The sequence below is a fragment of the Limulus polyphemus genome, unplaced genomic scaffold (assembly GCF_000517525.1).
Source record: "Limulus polyphemus unplaced genomic scaffold, Limulus_polyphemus-2.1.2 Scaffold3974, whole genome shotgun sequence".
In the NCBI taxonomy this organism is placed as follows: domain Eukaryota; kingdom Metazoa; phylum Arthropoda; class Merostomata; order Xiphosura; family Limulidae; genus Limulus; species Limulus polyphemus.
In genome coordinates this window covers 18,684-40,326 of record NW_013669584.1, presented here as the reverse complement: position 1 = coordinate 40,326, position 21,643 = coordinate 18,684, and the positions used below count along the sequence as shown (strand labels likewise).

Here is a 21,643-nt window from a genome sequence, read left to right as displayed (position 1 = left end):
CCCAAAAAAAAAAGAGTGAAAAGGCTTGGAGGACTTTCAGGCTACACAGATTTTTACATTGCAGAGCCATAATGTAATACTTAGCAGTAGTATAACAGAGGATAAACAGTAACAATCTGAGCTAAATTCAAAGATTAAAGTCTAGTGAAGAAGTTATTCACTGAATTAATTATAAAATTAGGCCATTAGGATAATGTGAATAACTTGGACTTGACAATTCGTACTATTTAGATACGTGTAAAAACAAAATAATTTTTTGTCAGTTTTGCTTTTAATTTTGAACTAACTAATTCAAAAACAGATAAGCCATCTTTTTTGAAATTGTGAAAACTGAGAATTAATTAGATTTTATTCGTTTTGTAAGAAAACATTTCACATGTGTAAATCTTGTTTTCTCTCTTTAGGATCCTGCTTTTCTTCAGGTGGTACAGATGCAGATTTCTTGAGGTGAGTTTAGTGAACATCAATAAGAAACGTTTTTGTCTTTTACGATAGATATTAGAATATCAAAGTAGTTTAAATTTTTAAAGAATGTTGGAATTGTGAGTTGTAATTATTAAAGTTCATCCAATGATTGACAAAATAACCTGAGTAATTTATCTGGCACAACAGATAAACAATTTGGTCTTTCACTAATTGGTTTTTGGAATTCTTTGGGGGATTTCCTGACAGTTTTATTTATTTTTTTAGTTGTAGCATTACTTATACTTAGTTAAGAAAGTAAAGTCATAAAAGCATTTTTTTAACTTTCTGACTAATGAAAAAGAAATTACTTACAGTAGTCATTGATAGTTTATGTAGTATCACATGTCTACAGACCCCTCTAACATGTTGTGTATCAAATGTGCCTAAAATTAGCCTCAGAATATTTCAGACTTCTTTCTTTGCCCATTCTCATCTCTGTAGTTGTGGATGTGTCAGTTGTATAACACATGCACTTAAACCTCTTGCAGAGAACTTCCTCTCTGTATTTGAAATGAGGTTCTTGTTTCTTATTAGTACTTTTATGCTCAAAATTTAATATCATCAGGATTTATATAACAATAACATTGCATTGATTGTATGCAGTGAGTTGTGTTTGGTTTTGAACAAGAAATTTAAGAATTATTACAACTTATTTAGTTAACTTTTTATTACATAACCAGGAAGTATAGTGTGATCTCCAACAATGAACAGAGGGCCAGGTACAAGTCAGATTTCAATGCAGAATATGAAGAGTACCTCACGTTACATGGGTTGTTAGTTGATGTCTCCAAGAAATTTGCTGCGTTAGAATGTAGTTTAAGACAGTTTGATGAAGGCTCAGAGGATTGGGAAGTGAGTGAGTTTTACGAACAAACATTTACCAGAATAGTCATATAGAGTCATCTTTCATTGTTGTGTTGTTTTTTTATAACAACACATGATCAAATAAAAAAATAATTGTGGAATTGAAGCATATAACTGTAGGTTATTATAACATTTTTGTAAATAATGAAGTATATTTATCAAAATATTGGTTTTTATATTTCTAGTTATTTTAAATGTAAAAAAAAAACCCGATTGTGGAAGTATTTTTGAATGTTTCACAACTAATAACTGCTAAAAAATACTATGAAATTGTGTAAATGTATTTACTCTTGGAAACAGTCATGTCAAATTGCAGTTGTATTGATAGCACTCGTGTTCACTCTAAAAAAGTGACTATTGTGTTATTTAGTAATTTTATAGATGCCATGGAATATTTTTAATTTAATTGGTAAGTTAAAAATACTCAAATATTTATTTTATTTTTGTCAAGTATTGTCTACAGGCTTTAGCATTACATCAAAAGTGTATATTCTGGTAATGATTAATGGTTTGGATGACGACTGTGGAATTTAGTAAACATTATGCAATATATACCAAGTTGTTTAATGATGGCATTCTGTTATTCTTGATTCTGTTTCTGAAGAACAGATGATTATGCAGAACAGAAACCCCATATCTAAACTAGTAATGCTTTGGAAAACTGTTATTGTAGGAAAACTAAACTGAGCAAGAGGCATATTATGAGTCATGTTTTATTCAGGAAAGTTGAATTTAATAAATAGCATTTCAAAAACTATTACAGAAGGTGTTTGATATGCTTTTTATCATTAATCAGCATATTAAGACTATCCATAAAAGGAGTTACTATAAGTATCATCTATTTGGAACATTACTTAGTAATCCTTGCATTGACTTGTTCTGACATTTTATTAAAATCACCAATTTCATATTTTTGAAAGGGATAACAGGAAAGAAATAAGAATAATGCTTATTTTAGAAAAAACTGATTTATATATGGTTTTAGCTTTATACCATTACCAAAGTTTAATAAATAAAACTTGCGATTTGAGAATGTGCCTCTTATGAAATTTTATTGTTTCTAGAACAATAGTTTTTAAATTTAAATATTTTAATATGGGGTTTTCTTTATAATCACCCAGTATAAGAGTAAGGACTTGAGCTTGCTTTGGTTAAATAATTTATTGCACATTGTATTTACTTAATATAAGGCTTGTAAGTGTGGGTTTAGAACCTTGGTGAAGGACTCATTTTGAGGATGTCACAGTTTGTACCTGTAAAACCTTGGTGTATTCCTTTGTATTTCCATTGATAAAAAATATTTAGCAGTTAAACAACACTTAAAATCTTTGGAATTATTGAGTAGAAATATTTCTAATAATCACTTTCTTTAATATGAACTCTTGAATGTAAGTAAGAATAAAGCTCTTACTGTATCCTTTTATTTTACTAAGAAATAACTTCATAAAATTAAGAAAATCCATATTATGCCTTTATTATCCACAAATTATTGTTTTGATTTTTGAGATCTTATTACTAAATAAGATATTTTTATATACTTTTTTGTAGCAAATTATGCACCAGATTAAAGCAGAATACAAAGAAAACAGAAGGAAACAATATCACCTTACAAAGAAACGATTTCAGTACTTGCACAATAAGTTATCTCATATTAAACAACTTGTCGTGGATTATGACCAGGCTCAGTGTTAAAGTCTAGAGAATCTCTTCCTGCCCAAACTGGATCATGAAAAGTTTTTATGGAAAATTAAGTAGCAAAAGATGTTTGAGAGACTTTGTGTGAATTTTGTAAAAATTGTAGAGGAATTTCTGAGACTTAATGTGTTCATATTCAATCTTGAAAAATGATACTTAAATATAAGAAGTAGATAAAAAATGAAACTGTAGGTGATTCCCTGTGAAGAACTTGCCAAATTCACATGAAATGTTAAAAGTTTGAAATGCGAATATACAGTATCTGTTGTGAAAATGAAGTGTAGCTGACTGGAATAATGTGTCTAGCCAACTACTTTCATATATGTATAACCCCTTCCCATTTTTACTTTCACCCAGTTTGCATTCCGTTTGTTTTTCATAAACTTAATAACCTGATCAGTTTATTCATGTGTACTCTTTAATTATTATTTTTGCTAATTTCCATGTCTTTTCTCTTTTTGTTTTGAAGTAGATTATATATATATATATATATCTCAAAGAGCAAATTGGATCACTTTGAAAACATACCAAAAAATACAGTTAATTCATATCATTTTTCTGTCATTTTCAAAATCTAAATAATATTACAATGGCCATTTAAACTATGAATCTTAATTTTATAGAAAATATAATTATGGTGCAGCTTAGAGTTGTGTGTAGCTCATTCAATTTGGCTGCTTATCAGTCCATGTGAAGTCATGATGAAGTAACTTGTGTTGCTGTGATAGGGATTAGTCTGCTTCAACTTGTGTGGTGAACATTCCACTTTCATGTTCCTGCCTTTTTTTTTTTTGGACATGTGATATTTCAATATTTGAGCTGAAAACTTGTACAGCTTTATGTGTTTTCAAACAGAAGAATGACTGTTAATGTTTGTCATGTGTGTTTGTATATGTGTTGTGTAAAGAAACAGTGTTATTTATGGTCTGCTTTCATATTAGATTTTTTTAAAATCTTTATTTGCTTAAGTTGATGCCTACCTCACAAAATCCACAAACATCGCTGATTTAATCTTTTGATGAAAGGAGTTTTGTCCATCATTTGTAACAGGAGATATAACATTGGTCAGCGTGACACTTTTCTCAATATTTGTTCATATGTGGTTTGATTATTGCTGTAACACAAAGAACAATTTATTTTCATTCAAATTATTTAACCATATATATAATTTTTTCTTGCTTGATTCGTTTCTTAAACAAATTGTAACACAATGTTATAGCTCTTAAGTTTTTAGTTGACAAAAAAACGTTTGATGCTAATTACTATTGATGACAAAGTACAATTAAAGATAAGTTTCAGACTGCTTGGTACAAAGTGGTTGTGTATAAATCTAATGTTCTTCAAGTCAGTTACAAAATTTGTGTTCTTAATGAGCAATGTTTTACATATTTTTTATGAGATAAAAGTCTTGTTTAACTTAACATACAATATATATCAAATTATTGTAAATTTATTAGAAAGTTATGTGAAGAAAAACTAGTTGACAGTTTACAAAACATGTTTTCAGTCTTGTTCAGTGACCTGTAATCTGTGTGTTCAGAATTTTTGCAGTCACTTTGGTTTGTCTGTCTCACTAGTTCAAGGATACGTGAAAAATGGTCCTACAAGTGCTTGGTGTTGTTTTATTTTCTGGTTAGATATATCAAATTTTCTTGTTGGCTAGGTTATGACATAATTAAAGAAAACTGTGCTTCTAATAGTGATGGGAATTATTTTGCTAATTGTAAGTTATTTATAGTTTCTTAAACTATTCTGAAAGTATAATTCAGGTGAACAAATTAGTAAAAAAAAATAATGATAATTTCTGGTGTATTTTGCTTATTAAAATATAGTATACATTAAAATTATGAATGCTTAAAATAAAGAAAAAGTTTAAATTTGTTTTGTAATACTTTAAAATTGTTACTTTATTTGCTTCCATTCATGTACTTTTTCTTGGTAGTTACTGTGTTCAGTTTTTAAATGTCTGTTGTTGATTACTTATAATTTAATAGCAAAGTGTTGAATTCCACCACCAGCTTACTTCAAGTAGAAGTAAACCATGTAAAGATGTCAAGAGGGGGTTGTATGACTTGAAAGTTTACAAAAAAAAATACAGTATTCAATAATTGTAACATTAAAGTAGAAACACTGCCGACGTTTCATCTTGATAAAAATTCACCTCTCAACGATATTCATGTTGACGACTGGAACGGCTAAACGACAATTTTGTTAATATTTTTGGTATGTGTACCTATTAGTCAGTAACTTGTTGCTTGCTTATGTTCTCACCTGCTCTTGTATGTAGAAGCTGGTATTAGGTTGTTCCGATTTTTCAATTTATATTATACAAAACTGTGGGTATTGTTATAAACACTGACTAAATAAAGGTGATGTAAATATTTATTGTCTAGTAATGTGACCTTGCTTATAGATGTTTTGTTAAGTATAAATCAACTAAGAAAAGAAAAATACAGATGTATGTTAATTTCTAATAATGATACTTATGAAGATGTTCTTCTCAAAATATTTTAACATATTAACCCTCTATTGCACATTGTAACAAATCTATCTTTGTTTCTTCATACACATACAAATGCTTCAATTCTATACTGTTACTCCCAGGTAACAGTCTAAATAAACCATGGAATTATGTTTGTTGGTTCCTTAATCGAACAATTTTCTTCTAGGTAACATACCCATTTACAAATTACCAAAAAATATTGCACAAAAACATTTTTTGTACAGTATATATATTTATGTAAGAAGCTCAAAGAAAACATTTTCCACTATTTTCATGATATGTGCAATAGGTGGTTAATATTTTTGTAACCAGTTCAAAGAAACTATTCAAATATAATTTGTTTAAGATAAAGAGTTACTGAGTTGAGTATCCTCTTCTGAATGAGAAACAAATGTAATAATCCATTAAAGGAGTATAGTTTATTAATGGTGGCATGTCTTACATACTCTATAGAGGTTTATTCAAACATGCAAGTGTATAAAAACTTTACTGTCAAAATTGTTTTTGGTTTTATAGGTAACTTAAATGAGAGTGATAAGTATTTTTCTTGTAAGAATTTTATAAATTATACTTTGAAAGCAAGAAAGGAATAAAAAATTATTGTAAATTTAAGGCTTCATAAAATGTATACATGTATCGGAGGGTTTTAAACATCCAATTGCAGTTAACTTTATTCTTAAATAGTTTAGTTCAGGTTAATCTTAATACACATAAATTATCTTTCTGACAAAAAAACAACTTGAATTTTCAACATAAATATTAAACATTGTAAGATAGTATCCTTGGACTTAGATCTTGAGCTGCAAGTTTTTAGGAGGAAACTTTATATGCAGATCAAGAATTGTATATCCTCCTTAAGTAGTTAAAGAAGCAGTAAAAATAGTGTACTCTATAAAGATATATTTCCTTTTGATCATTTGGAATAACAAGTGGTACAGTCAATATGAGCAATTTCTAGATTCTTTTGATGTTCAGCTCGGAGGGTGTGACTATTGTGTAGTTGAGTTCATCTTTAAACGAAATGCCCAAAACTGTCTGATGAATTAAGTATATATTTAAAATATAGTATTATAAAAATTTCAGTATTATTATAAGACTACTTTTTTTAACAGAAAATTTGAAATCTAAAATTAGACCTGGGAAGAACTTTAAAAATATTTTATAAGCAACTGGGCTGTTAAATATTGATTGTAAGTATCATTATGTAAACAGAATAAAATATGCATTTTAAATTTAAACATATTTAATCTTAAACTTATCCAAAAACACTATTATACTGGATTATTTGAGATACATTTGCGAGTAGAACTAAATATACTTTATTTTAAAATAATAATTATCACCTGTTAATATTGCTGGATGAGTATCATCTAATCAATCTGTGTTATCAGTATATGTTTGCTTTTTCTCAGTGCTTGAAACTAAATTATATACAGATTTGAAAATCAAGAAAGTTTTCTCTTTTATAAATCTGTTACCAGAAGTTGTTTTATTAATGCTACAGTCAAGCAAATATGGCTGAAATTTTGAATATTTTCATATACTCAAGTTGACTAGTATTGAACAGTGAAAGTTTTATTTAGAGGTTATTAGTATGTTTCATCTTAATGTTAGTAGAGAATATCTATATTATAGTGGTATTTTATAGAAACTGTATTAAGCTATTAACTACCAAGGGAAAAGGGATGTTATTATCTTTTAAAGTGCCATTATTTAATAGTGTGAATGGTCAACTGCAACTTAAAAAAGAAAAAAAAAATTGTGGTTATAATTATTCATTCCAAGTATTTTTCTGAACTAAACTGGATAGCAAAAGAATTCTTGGACTGCTGCCCAATAGGTGAACAAGTTGTATGCTTGCTGCCACATCTGATGTTTTATAACAATAATTATGAAGCATTTTATTTTATTAAAATCTCTGATCAAAAGTTATAGTTGCTTCGAAAAGAAATCCTTGAATTTAATACAAAATAATGCATTTTCTGAACCTTCATGTTTATGCATTTATCTAAACATTTTTTTTAACTAAAGTAATATAAACAACTATGAATAAGGATTAAGAGCTTTTAGGAGTTTTAATTTCAGTGAAAAATTGTAGAGAACCACGTTGAGTTTGCAAAACTTTAAAAATGATTACTGTTACACAGGAAATAGCATGTTAGATTTTAGGATCCTCTGGGGAATCAAATGATTAAAATGTTTTGGAAATCATAGTGAAGAGAAAATTAGATGAAAAAATTGTATTTAAGCCTCGCAAAAAGAGCATTTTCATGAATCATCATTTTACTAAATGTTCTTGGCAAAATCTCATTTTCAGACTAACTGTTTTGCTAGTACAGTGAAGATCAGATGTGACATTAAACATACTTTTTTCTTTTTTAAAGAGAGAAAAATCACACCTTAATTGGGTGGCTGTAGTGGTGCCAGTGAGTGTTGCAAAGTGATGTATACATTCATAAAATAAACATTTGTTGCATTTACGAGTCTTTAAGTGTTTTTATTTCCAGTACTAGATCATTTTGTATTGCCAGTAAAAGGGAATTGGTGATAGAATAACTTAATAAATATATTAAATAGTCAGAAATATGAAAAGAAAGGTCTTACTACAATAATGCAAAGTCACAGAAATGGAATTTGCATGATTGTATCTCACTAGTAAATTCTTGTGAAAAATTAAAAGTAAAATAGTCATTCAAGGCAATGTGTAGAAAATATGTTCTTTCCAGTTTAAGTTATATATATATATGCCTCCCCTAGCAGTAACATACAGATATTAATGTTGTTGTGAAAGATTATGTAAATTAGACAGTTACATGAGATGTAACCTCATGATCTACCACTAAATAAAAATCCTTTCTAGACATTAAACGAGGCGGTTCACACGAGACACAGTTCGAACAAACCTCCTTGATATTGAACGAGTCGGTTCACACGAGATACAGTTGGAACAAACCGCCTCGATATTGAACGAGTCGGTTCACGAGATACAGATCTACTTGGATATTAAACGAGTTTGTTTATGAGATATAGTCAGAACAAACTATTGCTGATTGTTGCTCGATATTCATGTTATTGATCTTGAAGTGGTTTAATTTTGGAATACTTTGTTTGTTGGAATTATGTTTTTTCTTCTTCTGTTTCTTTTTCCTAATTCCTTTGTTTATTAAAATTAATAACATTGATATTTATGTTGTATTGTTTATTAGTGTTTGTATTAAGTCCTGGCCAAGAAAAGGTTTACTTTGTTTTTTGTAAGTGATAAAACTTGTTTTCCAATTTTCCAATTGTTTGAATATTCTATTCTGGATTCCTGTTATTGTTACAGTTTAAGAAGTTTGTTTTTTGTTCAACCCTGGTTTAGCAGCATTTTGTTTTAGTCTGTTACGAGAGTAGAATGCACTGTTTCATCAGTTGGGTTACCTTGCTGCAAACAGTATGTTCAACCATAATTCCAATAACATCTAACGAGGTTTGGTCAGCTTAGAAGATTTAGGTTAGTCCTAAATACATATTTCAAACTAACAGTACAAAATAATCTTTATAATAAAAGTATAATAATAAAAAGCAATAAATCAAAATAAAAAGTAATGACAATTGATATACTAACTAACATAACCAACACTGTTAGTGAAAGTAACCATAAATAAGTAATAAAGTAAATATAAATCTTGTCAAGTTAGTAGCAGTAATTTTCCCATAGAACAGCCAAAAATACAAAATAATAAAAACAATACCTGAACTGACCATGATAGTACAACAATGTTAAGTGTACCACGAAGAAAATAACATGCTAAACATAATATGTAGTGTGTTTAAAAACTTTTTCAACCAATCTTATATTAACTTTTCCCTGTAAGAAACACACAGAAATGGCTACAGGAAGTAATAAATAAATAAAGTTAAATCTTTTTTAAAATGGAAACATGATAGGCATCTAGACAGAAGAATTTACTATAAAAATAATAATACATAATAACGGAAGATACAAAAGGTGTTAATACAATGAACATAATGCAAGAAAAGCACAGAGTTCACTATTAAACATAAGCTCTATAAGAAACAGATGTCACTTGTGATGGACGTTCGTAAACGTATGAAGAACGAAAATAAAAACAATTATGTAGAATTCCGAAACATTAAACAAGTGCCAAATTTCTTGGGAAAAAAAAGTACCTATCTACCTTGTTTACTGGGATAATCAAGATAGGTGACATGCAATAGTAATCTTCAGCCTTCGGCCAAAAAGAGAGTTTGAGGTTTTTTAACGAGCACCAAAGCCTTCGGCATCCACTGATATTTCCCACTTGCTGAAAAACCCACAAAAATATTACATAATGTGGAAATACTACTAATTATTTTATAAAATGCAGTCTAGAATACATATTAATATATTCATCTTTCTGAACAGAAATAGAGTTAAGGCACAAAAATTATTGTCATAATTACAATTAGAAAAAGTCACGAGATAAACACAAAGCAAGCACATTCAAATTGATGCTCATGAAAAAAAAAAACAAAACTCTTTTAAAGATTTTATTTGATTTCTGAAAGTCAATTTCATATTTTTTGCAAACAATTAGATTATACCTTTCCTAGGCTGAATTGGAAACTATATGTAAGTTGATTATTAATATGGAGAATTTCAATGTTATATGTCTAACAGCTGAAATAAACATATTTGCTTGTACTGCTCAGCCACGTTAGAATAAAGAATATCTTTCTAAATTATATGCTGCAGGTTGCTTAGAGGGTTTAATGTTGTTTAAATACACAAAAATTTCAATATGCATCACTGGATGGCAAAGAAAATTCAGAAGCTAAACCTAACTGCAAAGCTAAATAGCCTCAACCTTTCTTAAACACAATGTACGCACGTGATGTTCTTAAACACAAGCTATGTACGTGATGTTCTTAAACACAAGCTATGTACGTGATGTTCTTAAAAACAATGTACACCGTGATGTTCTTAAACACAATGTACACTGTGATGTTCTTAAACACAATGTACACCGTGGTGTACTATTTAGCATATTAATATGGCAACAGAGACATCAGAAATTTTGAATCATTTGAGCACTTTTTTTTTTTACAATTCATTAACACTTCACATAATCATCTACATTTGTTCTGCTGGTGGATATCAAAAACGTAAAAATAGATAAATAAGTCTTGTATTCTGAACATTGCTATTTCTTAATACATAAGTTTAATATAAGAAAGCATGTTATTATTTATCGTAATTTTGAAATTCATAATGTAAGGTAACATCTAGTTTATGGAGATTATTACATCTAATCAAAAACACTTTAGGTGTGAAAAAAAGGTGCAGCCAAAAAAGGATTGAGTGTGTGACTTAAAGGAATGAAATCAAAATTGGCAGCCAAACTGGTAGCTACACTTATAGAATTGATAAGAATCTTACAGCAAATATTCATTCATTACTTAGCCAGGCCGCATTTGTTTGTTTTTAACTTGGAGCATGATGGTGGATAAAATAAAATATGCAGCCTAGCTAACTAATGAATGAATATTTGCTGTAAAATTCTTATCAATGCCATAATTGTAGCTACCAGTTTGGCTACCAATTTTGATTTCATTCTTTTAAGTTGCATGCTTAATCCTTCCTTCGTAGCACCTTTTTTGTCACACCTAAGGTGATTTTGATTAGCTACTATGACTTTTTGTCAATACGCACCAACAAACCACAGCAAGTAAGAAAGTGACACTCGATAGTAACCAACATTAGCTTTAGGATTGCAACCCTATTATTCAGAACAGAACTATACTTTACAGAACCAACCAGATTCTTTAAAATATATGGTGGTCGTTTTTCCTCTCTCTAAAACAGTGTTAATAACTTCATTTAAAGCAATGTCATGGAAACTACATTAATACCTTCGTAGTGAACTGTTACAACAAAGATAACAATATTTCACAACAACAGATACTGAGATCAAGTTCCATGGACAGTACTGAAATATGTTGAGTTCTTTTATTGTTTAAGTAATTTTCTTTTATCAAAAAATTTACACTTACATTAACAACCCCAAGAAAGCCAGAAAATCTTTCTTCAGAAATAAAATCAGGTTGTATAGCGAGTCGACAACAGAACTGTCCAAAGAAAGGTAACTGATGCTGAGAAGCTTCCAGCATCTCTAATGTCAGATCATGAGTTTTAACCTCATCATCAGTGTCATCTACACACAATGTACCATGAGCCACAAGCTCAAATTTAGGTCCACTAGAGGAATAAAATAATGAAACCAATTTATAATCTTCCCTTTGTTTTTATGAGTAAAATCTAGTTAATTCAGACAGAAAAACTCTATTTCAAACATTACAAAAATAAATTAGATGAACGAATATTATAAAAACAATAATTTTACGCCTAATTTTGTTAACTTCAAGATTTCAGTTGTTCCTTTTTGTTTTTTTTATTTTATTTTTATCAATCTTATCAATTCAAAGAATTAAGAAACTTTGAAATGAAGCATAAGTGTCAACTAAATAAGACCATGGAAAGACAAGTTAAAGAGAATATCTACTTCTAAAAGAACAAGTTAGTAGTTTTCAGTGTAAGTTTGATAAATAACTCAAAGTAATTAAATATGAATTAAAAGTAGACAAACATTTGGATAAACGAACTAAAAATGTCAAGCAAGTAGTACTTTTATTGATCATCTTAATGATGTAATATTTACCTTCTCTAATTATGTACTAAATGAAACTGATAAAAAAGTATAAAAATATAGTCTAAAATTTGTTATTTTCTTGGAAACCTATATTAAAATCTTTTTAAGAACTATTACAAATTCAGAAACAAAATACATGGTCTGTTACAACTGTGAATCCTTTGACAGCTTTAAAGCTCAAATAAGTGGTACAGTTCTATCTCTTTCAACAATTACAATTCTAAGCATAAAGTTGCTAACCTTGGCAAAGAAGAATTAATAATGATAAAAAGAAAAGTGACAAAGTACTTATAATGAAACCTAATAATAAAAATAGTAGTCACATTGAATAATATTTAATTAAATTGAATAGTATACTGATTCATCATGGTTACAAACAATGTTGCTAGTGGTGGGGCAAATAAGATTTTAGGTTGTATCTATATAAATAATGAATACAAGTCTAAAGATGTTATAATTTCATTGTATAGGTCACTGGTTAGGCCACAATTGGAATATTTTGTTAAGTCTTGGGTTCCTTACCTTAGGAAGGACATCGAATTGTTGGAAAAGGGTTCAGAGGAGGGTTACTAGAATGGTGCCTGGGATGGAGGGGTTGTCATACAAGGAGAGGATGAAATCTCTTAAATTGTTTCCTGTTGAAAAATGAAGAGTTGGGGGGGGGGGTCTGATTAAGGTGTTTAAGATTGTAAAGGGAATTTATAGTGGTTGATGTATCATCTTTTATCATACTTAACAGTGAGAATAGTAGGACTAGGGGACATAATTATATCAATTTTGGCAAGGTAGGGTTGTTGGCCTTTTAAATGGCTTGCCTTCAGATGTTGTGGAGGAAGTAATTTTAAATGACTTTAAGAGAAAGCTTGATAAATATATGAATGATAAGATCTGGCTTTAAGATTGTTTTTTCAAAATATTTTTATTAATACTTTTAGTTTTGTTTTAAGGATAGAACAGCCGAGATGGACCGATAGGTCCCATGTTGTCCCAAAACATTATGTTAGTACGTATGAATATCTACCAAGGAATATAAAAATACTAAAAATGGTTTTTAAACAATAATGGCTTATCAAATAACACTGTTGATAACATCATACATGATTATTTGGATAGCCAATAATTCTAAAAATATATCAATATTAATGCCATACAGAAAAAAACATTAATTGTGAAAAAAAATTATGTGAACCTTTCACAGAACTATGACATATTGAATTAAACCTGAACATACATTATAAAACTTTTTTCTCTACTCAAAATATCACCATCAAAACATCTGAGGTAGAATATGAATTTGATACCTAAATAAATTCTAGGTATATCAGATCAATTCCTAAGTCATTTCTAACACACATAAGTGAACATATAAATCTGACAATAAATCAAGCATACATAATAATGCACGTGACATGGCTATTCATCATGAGTAATGAGAAAAGAAAAGTAAAAAGAAAAACACTCTTCTAATTAATAGATTAAGGCCACAACTTGATGAAATGCATATTATGGATGACTAACTTTAATAACTCAGCTCCTCCATTCTAATGTCTGTGATCAAAAACGAAGCCAGTTTTTTTTTTAATCAGTGAACACCAATTAAAATGTAGCCCTTATGTTACAAAAGCAAGCAGTTATCAATCGATATAGCTAATGCTAGCTAACCAAAATACATTTTAGGTAAGATGTCAGTTATTTTGTTATTAGCTGTGAAACAAATTATTCACAATTTTGTTAAAAAAATAAAACTTCCCTAAAATTGTCTTTTGGAACCATTCAGTTAAAAGCATTATCATAATATGAAAAACATCCTTCAAACTTTCTTTCTTCATGAAAATATTCAGTTAAGGATTGACAAGGAAAGCAATAAATAATTAGTCAAAAATACATACATGTCGATGGAATTCAATTCATCTTTCTGAAATACAAAAGAAAGAAAGAATATATTACACATAAAACATAATACTTTATTAGTTTTAGTCAAATCATAAAATGTTTTAACAATATAAAGATGCCTGAAATAAATGTGAGACCAGTTTTAAGATATTCATTAATGTAATTTCAAACACTATTAAAAGTCTTAGTTTTTAAGATAAATAAATAATTTATGAAGTAAATAGCTGCTTTATGTATACACTGATTAACCACTTTAATAGGATCCTCCACTCTCAGAAATAAAATGGTTATTAGCAAATCTTTCATTCAATACTAAAACAATCAAAATGTAAATACTAAGATTCTTAAAAAAATAAAACAGTGTTTACTAGAAATACAGAATACAATCACCATCATACTTTTATAAACCTCACAACTATACTTCTAACTCAACAATATTACCTTAGTAGAAGTGAGGAAAAAAAGAACCAGAAAAACAACTTCTTAACTAATTACAAAATATATTTAATAATAACAGCATCTTCAAACTCTCTGATTAATTATAATTCACAACATGTATAAGCATTAACCAAGCTTGAAAGAATATCCTATCTAAAACTCCTCATTTTTGAGTGTCTGGCTTTTCAGACTTCAGATCTCTTTTACTTGCCACCAGGTGACAAGGTTATAATTCACACCACTGGATGTTTATTGGCTATTGGCAAAACATCTGATCAATTATTTGCCAAAGTGACAGACTAATATATATACACACACACACACACACACACACATGACCATGGACACCATTACAAATATCTCGGCACCACCCAGTGTTAGTCATTTTGTCTCATTACAAGAATGGTGGAGAGTGAGTTGGCATAAACAAACTCAAGAGATAGCTTAACTAACTAACTACAAGGGGAAAAGTAGAATTGAAAAATGAAAGAATACCAAAAGAATACCACATCATAGCACGTGTAAGACACGATTATCACATTCCATCCATGGAATGTGATAACCGTGTCTTGCACGTGCTATGATGTGGTATTCCTTTGGATGGAATGTGATAACCGTGTCTTACACGTGCTATGATGTGGTATTCCTTTTTAGCACATATCTAAAGCACTACCATGAAAAAGTACCATCAAAACTAGCACATATCTAAAGCACTACCATGTAAAAGTACCATCAAAACTAGCACATATCTAAAGCACTACCATGAAAAAGTACCATCAAAACTAGCACATATCTAAAGCACTACCATGAAAAAGTACCACCAAAACTAGCACATGGCAGCTCGCAACTAGTTTAAAATCAGCGTATCTCAGGTACAAACAGTACCATACATCTTCAGTGGTACTTAAAGCACAAACTGTAGTGAAAAAATAACTCAAAACACAGATGTGGTCTCCACCGTTTTAATTTTTGTCCAATATCAATTTCAATTATCTTCTTTGGCCAGAAGAATCACTGGACCTCATTTCAATTAGATATACCTGTGGGATGAAGTGGAATGTTGTAATCACCATCAAATCTCTGCTGACATTTGTGAATTAGGTGTACAGTAATCTCCTTAAGGAATAGGGTATGTGGACAACACATCTCACAGTGTCGTATGGAGTCTATACCTCGATAAGTTTGTGTCATTATCACGTAAGGTCTAATATTGAGTGGTGGCCCTAGTAAAGTGGTCAGTCAGCATAATATTTAATGTACATGAGACTAATACAAGCCTAAGAACTGTATGTGTTGATGGTAAACAGAAAAACTGATAATATCAAATATTTTTAGTTGAATGAAATTGGCATGTATATTTTGAAACTTTTTGTTTTATGTCTGTCAACCATTACTAAATGCAATTTAATTTTTTTCACTTTATACAGTGTAACTAATTATTAGATTTGGGCAATTAGTGAAATGTTGGGCTCATTGGCCAATTGCCTTAAACTAATCAATTACTCTTGCAAAACTTAAATAGTTGGAATAATTGAAAATAGTAATAATTAGAAACACTAAGTTCATTATTTTGTGAGTCACGACATTAATTGATTAAGATTAACAACGTTTAATTAATTGAAAATAAGAATGGCAACATTTCAATTATTAAATATTTGGAATAACAGAAAAACTAACAACTGGAAACCCTAATTTAAATTAATTAGTTGATTATTTTACATGACATTAACCAATGTAATCACTGGTAATTGATTATGGTAATTAAATAGAGTTAATTGCCCACCTCTACTAATTATATATAAGAAACTTGTGTTTAAAGCTTAAAAATAAAATATCCTTTATTCTACATTTATTTAGATAATCAGTCTGTGAACAACATCTATTTATATCATTTATACTAGTGATGTTTATGAGAACATTATAAAACAGAAAAGTTTATTTTACAACAAACTAAACTTACTACAGATGCTGCGAGTTTCCTACCAATCGTCCTGCTAACAGAGCTGGATATTTTCTTCTTGATTCGACTGGGAGTACTCGCGATACTCAAATCGTCATGAAGAATGTGCGAGTAAACTTCCAAACGAAATTCAAAATGTGCTGGTACTTGGTTGCTGCGGAAATTAACTTCTTATGTTAGAAAGATGGTTTTAAGCAATTCAAGAACTTTTTTTGTTCCAAGATTTCTTTGGAAATGAGCTCAAAATTGTTTTTCCTTCTTTTTTGATAGCCTATACTTAAATATTAATGAAACCAAAGTTCTTTTATGGTCTGTTATGACATTTCTACACAAAATGGACTTGTACATATGTTATTTCAAAGAATAGAAATGCTTTTCTCCATAAATGAGAATAGGTCCAAAAGAGATCAACACAAAAAGCATTCTCAATGCAATCAGTGGTCACTGGATGGAAATAATTAAAAAATACAGTGTGAAATGGTTTGCTCATATTAACTAAAGCAAACATTTTTGAAATGTAGAGGGCACCATAGTTATCTCAGGCAAAGCAAGAAATTAATAAGACTACTGGTTGGTCAAACAAGTAAGATGAAATATCTTACAGCAAAAGGACTAACAGTCAGTCAGCTGAATGTGATTCAACTTTTATGTTACCAGTTAACTGTTACTTAATCAATTCACTCAACCAAGCTGAAAAATGTTCCTGGGAATTAATAAGTAAATGAAGTGAGGTTGAACAACTTTAATTTGTAAATAATTACTTAATGTTATAAATCAGTCTCAAACTAAGAGATATTTTATGTTTCAATACAGTTTACTTTGTAGGCACTAACAACTATAACAACTGAAACTTAGGTTACGCATATATCAATATTTGAGATTTACATTTTTATCTGATCCAATACTTCAACAATATAGCAATTAGAAATATTTACAAGTAGGTGTTACTGCAATACCAACATTAAAATTTTTTCATTTTGAGTTTACTTACTGATTAAGCATATTTTATTACAAATTGCAGCTTTTACAGTAAATAAGGTTTGTTCTTAGAACAGGTACGACATTTCGATCACTGGTGCAATCATTCTCAAGTACACCAGTTTGAACATTTATTAACTTTCTTTACCATTAAAACTTGTGTACTTGAGAATGATCAAAACATTGTATCTGTTCTAAAAACAAATTTTACTCATTGTAAAAGCTTCAAACCTGTAACTTGTAATAAAAAAAAAATCACTATTTCTTGTCTTTAGGAAGTACAAAAAACAGTATATAACATTAAATATCAACACCATATTAATAGGACTGCTGGAATGAAAATATGCATAATTTAATATTACTCTTCCCAAAAAAAACAAACAAAACTAGTGTATGAAATCATACATTATTTTAATAATTCTATTTATTATCTACATGAAAATGTGATGTACAAAGCACCATTGTAAAGAAAGCTTGAAATACTCACAAGATTCCCACATCATCAAAAGAAATATCAGTCATACTTCTATCAACGTTATTCATCAGAGCTGTGTCATATATTTCTGTACCAATCTTCAACAGACAGAAAACTGAAAATCTCCTGTGGTCTCCCTTGTTTTTAAAATGATCACTGTCTTTCCAAATAAGTGGTATTCTGATATCTAGAAAGTCAAATCAAAGAAATTCTACAGTTTTACTGGATATAGAAACTAAATAATCATACATCAAAAACTTTAAGGTATTGAAAACTCTTACTGCTGGAAAAAGAAGACTACATAAGTGTTCCGAGTTATCAAAACATTAAAGTTGTGAAATTATACCATATCAACAAGCCATCACATGTTAACTACAATTACAGATCTAGTATACATAATTACCATTTGAATACTCATATTGTTATTTATACAACATAAAAATACATAGATTTTTTCACCCTTAGTAGCCTTAATTGTTGAGTTGAGAGAAAACCGTTTATTTTGCATCAGTGTAATATCAGCCCATTTATAAAGTAATGTCACAAATCTACTAAGCTCAAGTGTTCAGTTTATGTTTCATATCAACTTTTTAAGAATACTAATTGTCTCATCTCAAAAAAACATGTCAAATTTAATGGCTAAATATATCCCTAAGTGGGGGGGGGGCAACATGAACTTATTATGTGTGTGCATTTGTTCTGAATCAGAACTATCCCTCTTGAGGGGCCATGTGTGTTCCAAATCAACAGCTTTTAACAACAAAGTGGGGTACAGAAATAGAATAGGAAGAGCATGGGGAGATAAGTTAATAGCTTATTATGAGCTTTGGACATCTTGTGAGGTGTATTTTAATCTTACTCAAGTGGGTTTTTATGTGCTTCAATTTTATTTCTTTGATCTCCTTGTTTGCATTTGTTACTCTCATTTCAAGAATAACTTTAAATGTTATATTTCTTCCCCGTGTTTCTTTAATGTTATTTATATTTTCTTTTTTAACTAATTATAAAGTTTCTTCATTTGAGTATTTGATCTTTCTTGATCACGTGAAAAAGAAAAACAAAAAAAAACAAACCCACCTGCCTTCATGTTAGTTTAAGATACCTTATGTTTAAAGCTATTCTTTTTCTTATTCTTAACATTGGAAATATCAACATACATAACTTCTATGTAACCATTTTTATTCCCGTCACAGCTAATGCCACATACTTAGGGGTAAAAAACTGAAACTTTATTTCAACATGTCAAGCTGCATATACAAGATACTTTTAAGTGTGATGGCTCAGCTGAGAGCATTTTTTCAAGATAAAACATATACATATATCTTGTTAGAGAAAAACTTATTTATCTCAGTTAAAATTGTGCATCTTCCTTTCGCTAGAAAAGCAACAGATGATCAAAGCTTGTTAATTCTGCAAACAGCAAATCACTGTCAACACATATAGAATTTTGGAAAACTTACTATTTCAGATATTAAAAGTAAAAAATAAAATTGTCGGTCAAAAATCACACTTACCTGATACTGCAACTCGAGCTGTACTTGGTGATACTCGAATCTTACTGAAACACAAACATGAAAAACCAACTATAACTGCCATTTAAAATTAACTTACATTCTTGTGTAAAATCAATATATTTTCCAGATCTGTTTTTATTTTATTTCATTGTTGAGGCATTATTGTTAACAAGTCTGGCCAAATATTATTTAAACATATTATACTACTAGGATGAATTGTGAATTAAACCCATGCACATATTCACTGCCTAAGTAGAATTCTTATCAAATTCATGTTTAAATGTTGGAGAAGTTTACTGCAAAAAATTATTAAAATAAGCTAAGATAAATCCCACATATACTTCCTTAGGATTAACTCTTTAAACCCATAATTTTTTGTGTACTGCCAGAATTATTTTCATGATTTCCTAATAATTATCACAATATCTTATGAAACTTCAATTTTCTTAATTTCTTGTTATAGTATCCGATAACATATATATCTATTTGCCTGAAAACTAATCCAAACCATGTTATTATCTACAAATTTACCCATCGGATGGTTATAGCATTCGATAACATTTATATCTATTTGCCTGAAAACTAATCCAAACCATGTTATTATCTACTCCGATGGGTAAATTGAGATTTTCAGCCGGATGCCAACAGTATCTACTCTATTTTAAGGAGTTAAGAAAACAACACAGACATAACCCAGATGTCTCTAATGTCTAACAATACCATTCAGCATTCCTCTATCTACTATTGTAGCTGGATATCAAACTATAAGTACTTTACTCTTATGATGTTTAAAAAGGATTTAACCAAGTCTCGTCATTTTAACACTTTAGGCTTATGCAGTCCCTTACAAGGAAAGCCAGTTAGCAGCATGGGCTGCTTATACAGCTACTCTAAGCTGAATAACAAGATTGATAATCATATTTATAATTCACCTACAGCTACAAGCTTAGTGCAGTATCACAATGCATAGACAACAAGGGACCATTTGGTCCTTCAAGGCTGTCTTTGCACCTCCACCCTCAAGAAAAGTAACATTTAAAGCAACCCATTACTTCAGATGAAATCATCAATTCCCCTCTTAAACTGGTGTGACATGCCAACCTCTACTACTGCTGATGGCAATAGTAGTCCATAGACCAATCACCCTGTTAGAAAAATAATGGAGCCTAACTTGTCTTTTCCAAATCTTAAATTGCATCTTATCATCCTATTGACTTCAGAATACAGCAAAAAGAGATGGAAAGGCCTTTATCCAATTGATCCAGTGAATAATCTTGTAAACTTTAATAAAATCACCCTTTGTTCATCTTTGCTCAAGAAAAAATAAGTTACAAATATCTTAACTCATCACTGTAAAATAACTATCACTGGAAACATCCTAATAGCCTTTCTTTGAACCCTTCGAAAAAAGTCAATATCCTTCTCTATATAGAGACCAAAACTGTTCACAGTATTCCAAGTGATACTTAAGTGGTTATCCGTATAGAAAGATAATTACCTCTTCTGATTTTTAATCAATGTATCAATCAGCTCCTAAAGTTCTATTAGCTTGATTGACTATAGAAGCAGAGTGTTGCTCAGTGACTTATCCATCACTATGCCAAAATCATTTTCTTTGGTCATGCCATTCAATAGCTTCTCATGTATATTAAAGGTTGGCTCTAGCTTTGGACCTTCTGACCCAAAGTCAAACACACTTACCGCCAGGCCATGCCTGATTCAGATATATTACTGTTGCGTCAGCGAGGTCACATGACTAGTGACGCCACGTTCTAGAACTATCCTATACCTTGGTCTGGTATATAAAAGAGGGTGACAACGTGACCGGACAAGAATGTGTGTGTAGACAGTGAGTAATTGAACTGCAGTTAGAAGTATTGAGCACGTCGTTGTTATAGCGTTTGTTTTAGCACGATTGTTGAAATTAAGTGTATCGTAAAGTTATATTCGGAAAGAATAAACCAGTTTTATTTTATTAAGTGTCGGAACGAAGTTACGGAAAGTTAATTAACAAACGGAAACGTAACAAATTGGTGTCAGAGAGTGGGACAAAAAAAAATGGAAACGAGAAGCGGCAAATCAAACTACAGCATAGCAGACTTGATGGCAGCAATACAAAAAACAGCAAAAGAAACAAGAAGAACGAGAAGAGAAATTACAGCAGTT

At 29.8% G+C, this 21,643-nt stretch overlaps 1 protein-coding gene and 1 long non-coding RNA gene across 4 annotated transcripts in view; both read left to right on the top strand.

The window, feature by feature from the left end:
- LOC106470382 overlaps nucleotides 1-21,643 on the top strand; it is a 93,708-nt gene that overhangs the window by 58,541 nt on the left and 13,524 nt on the right. The window lies entirely within an intron of this gene.
- On the top strand, nucleotides 397-5,106 carry LOC111088536. Its single transcript, XR_002613025.1, has 3 exons — nucleotides 397-447; nucleotides 1,146-1,321; nucleotides 2,878-5,106. It is a non-coding gene; the product is annotated as an uncharacterized LOC111088536 (long non-coding RNA).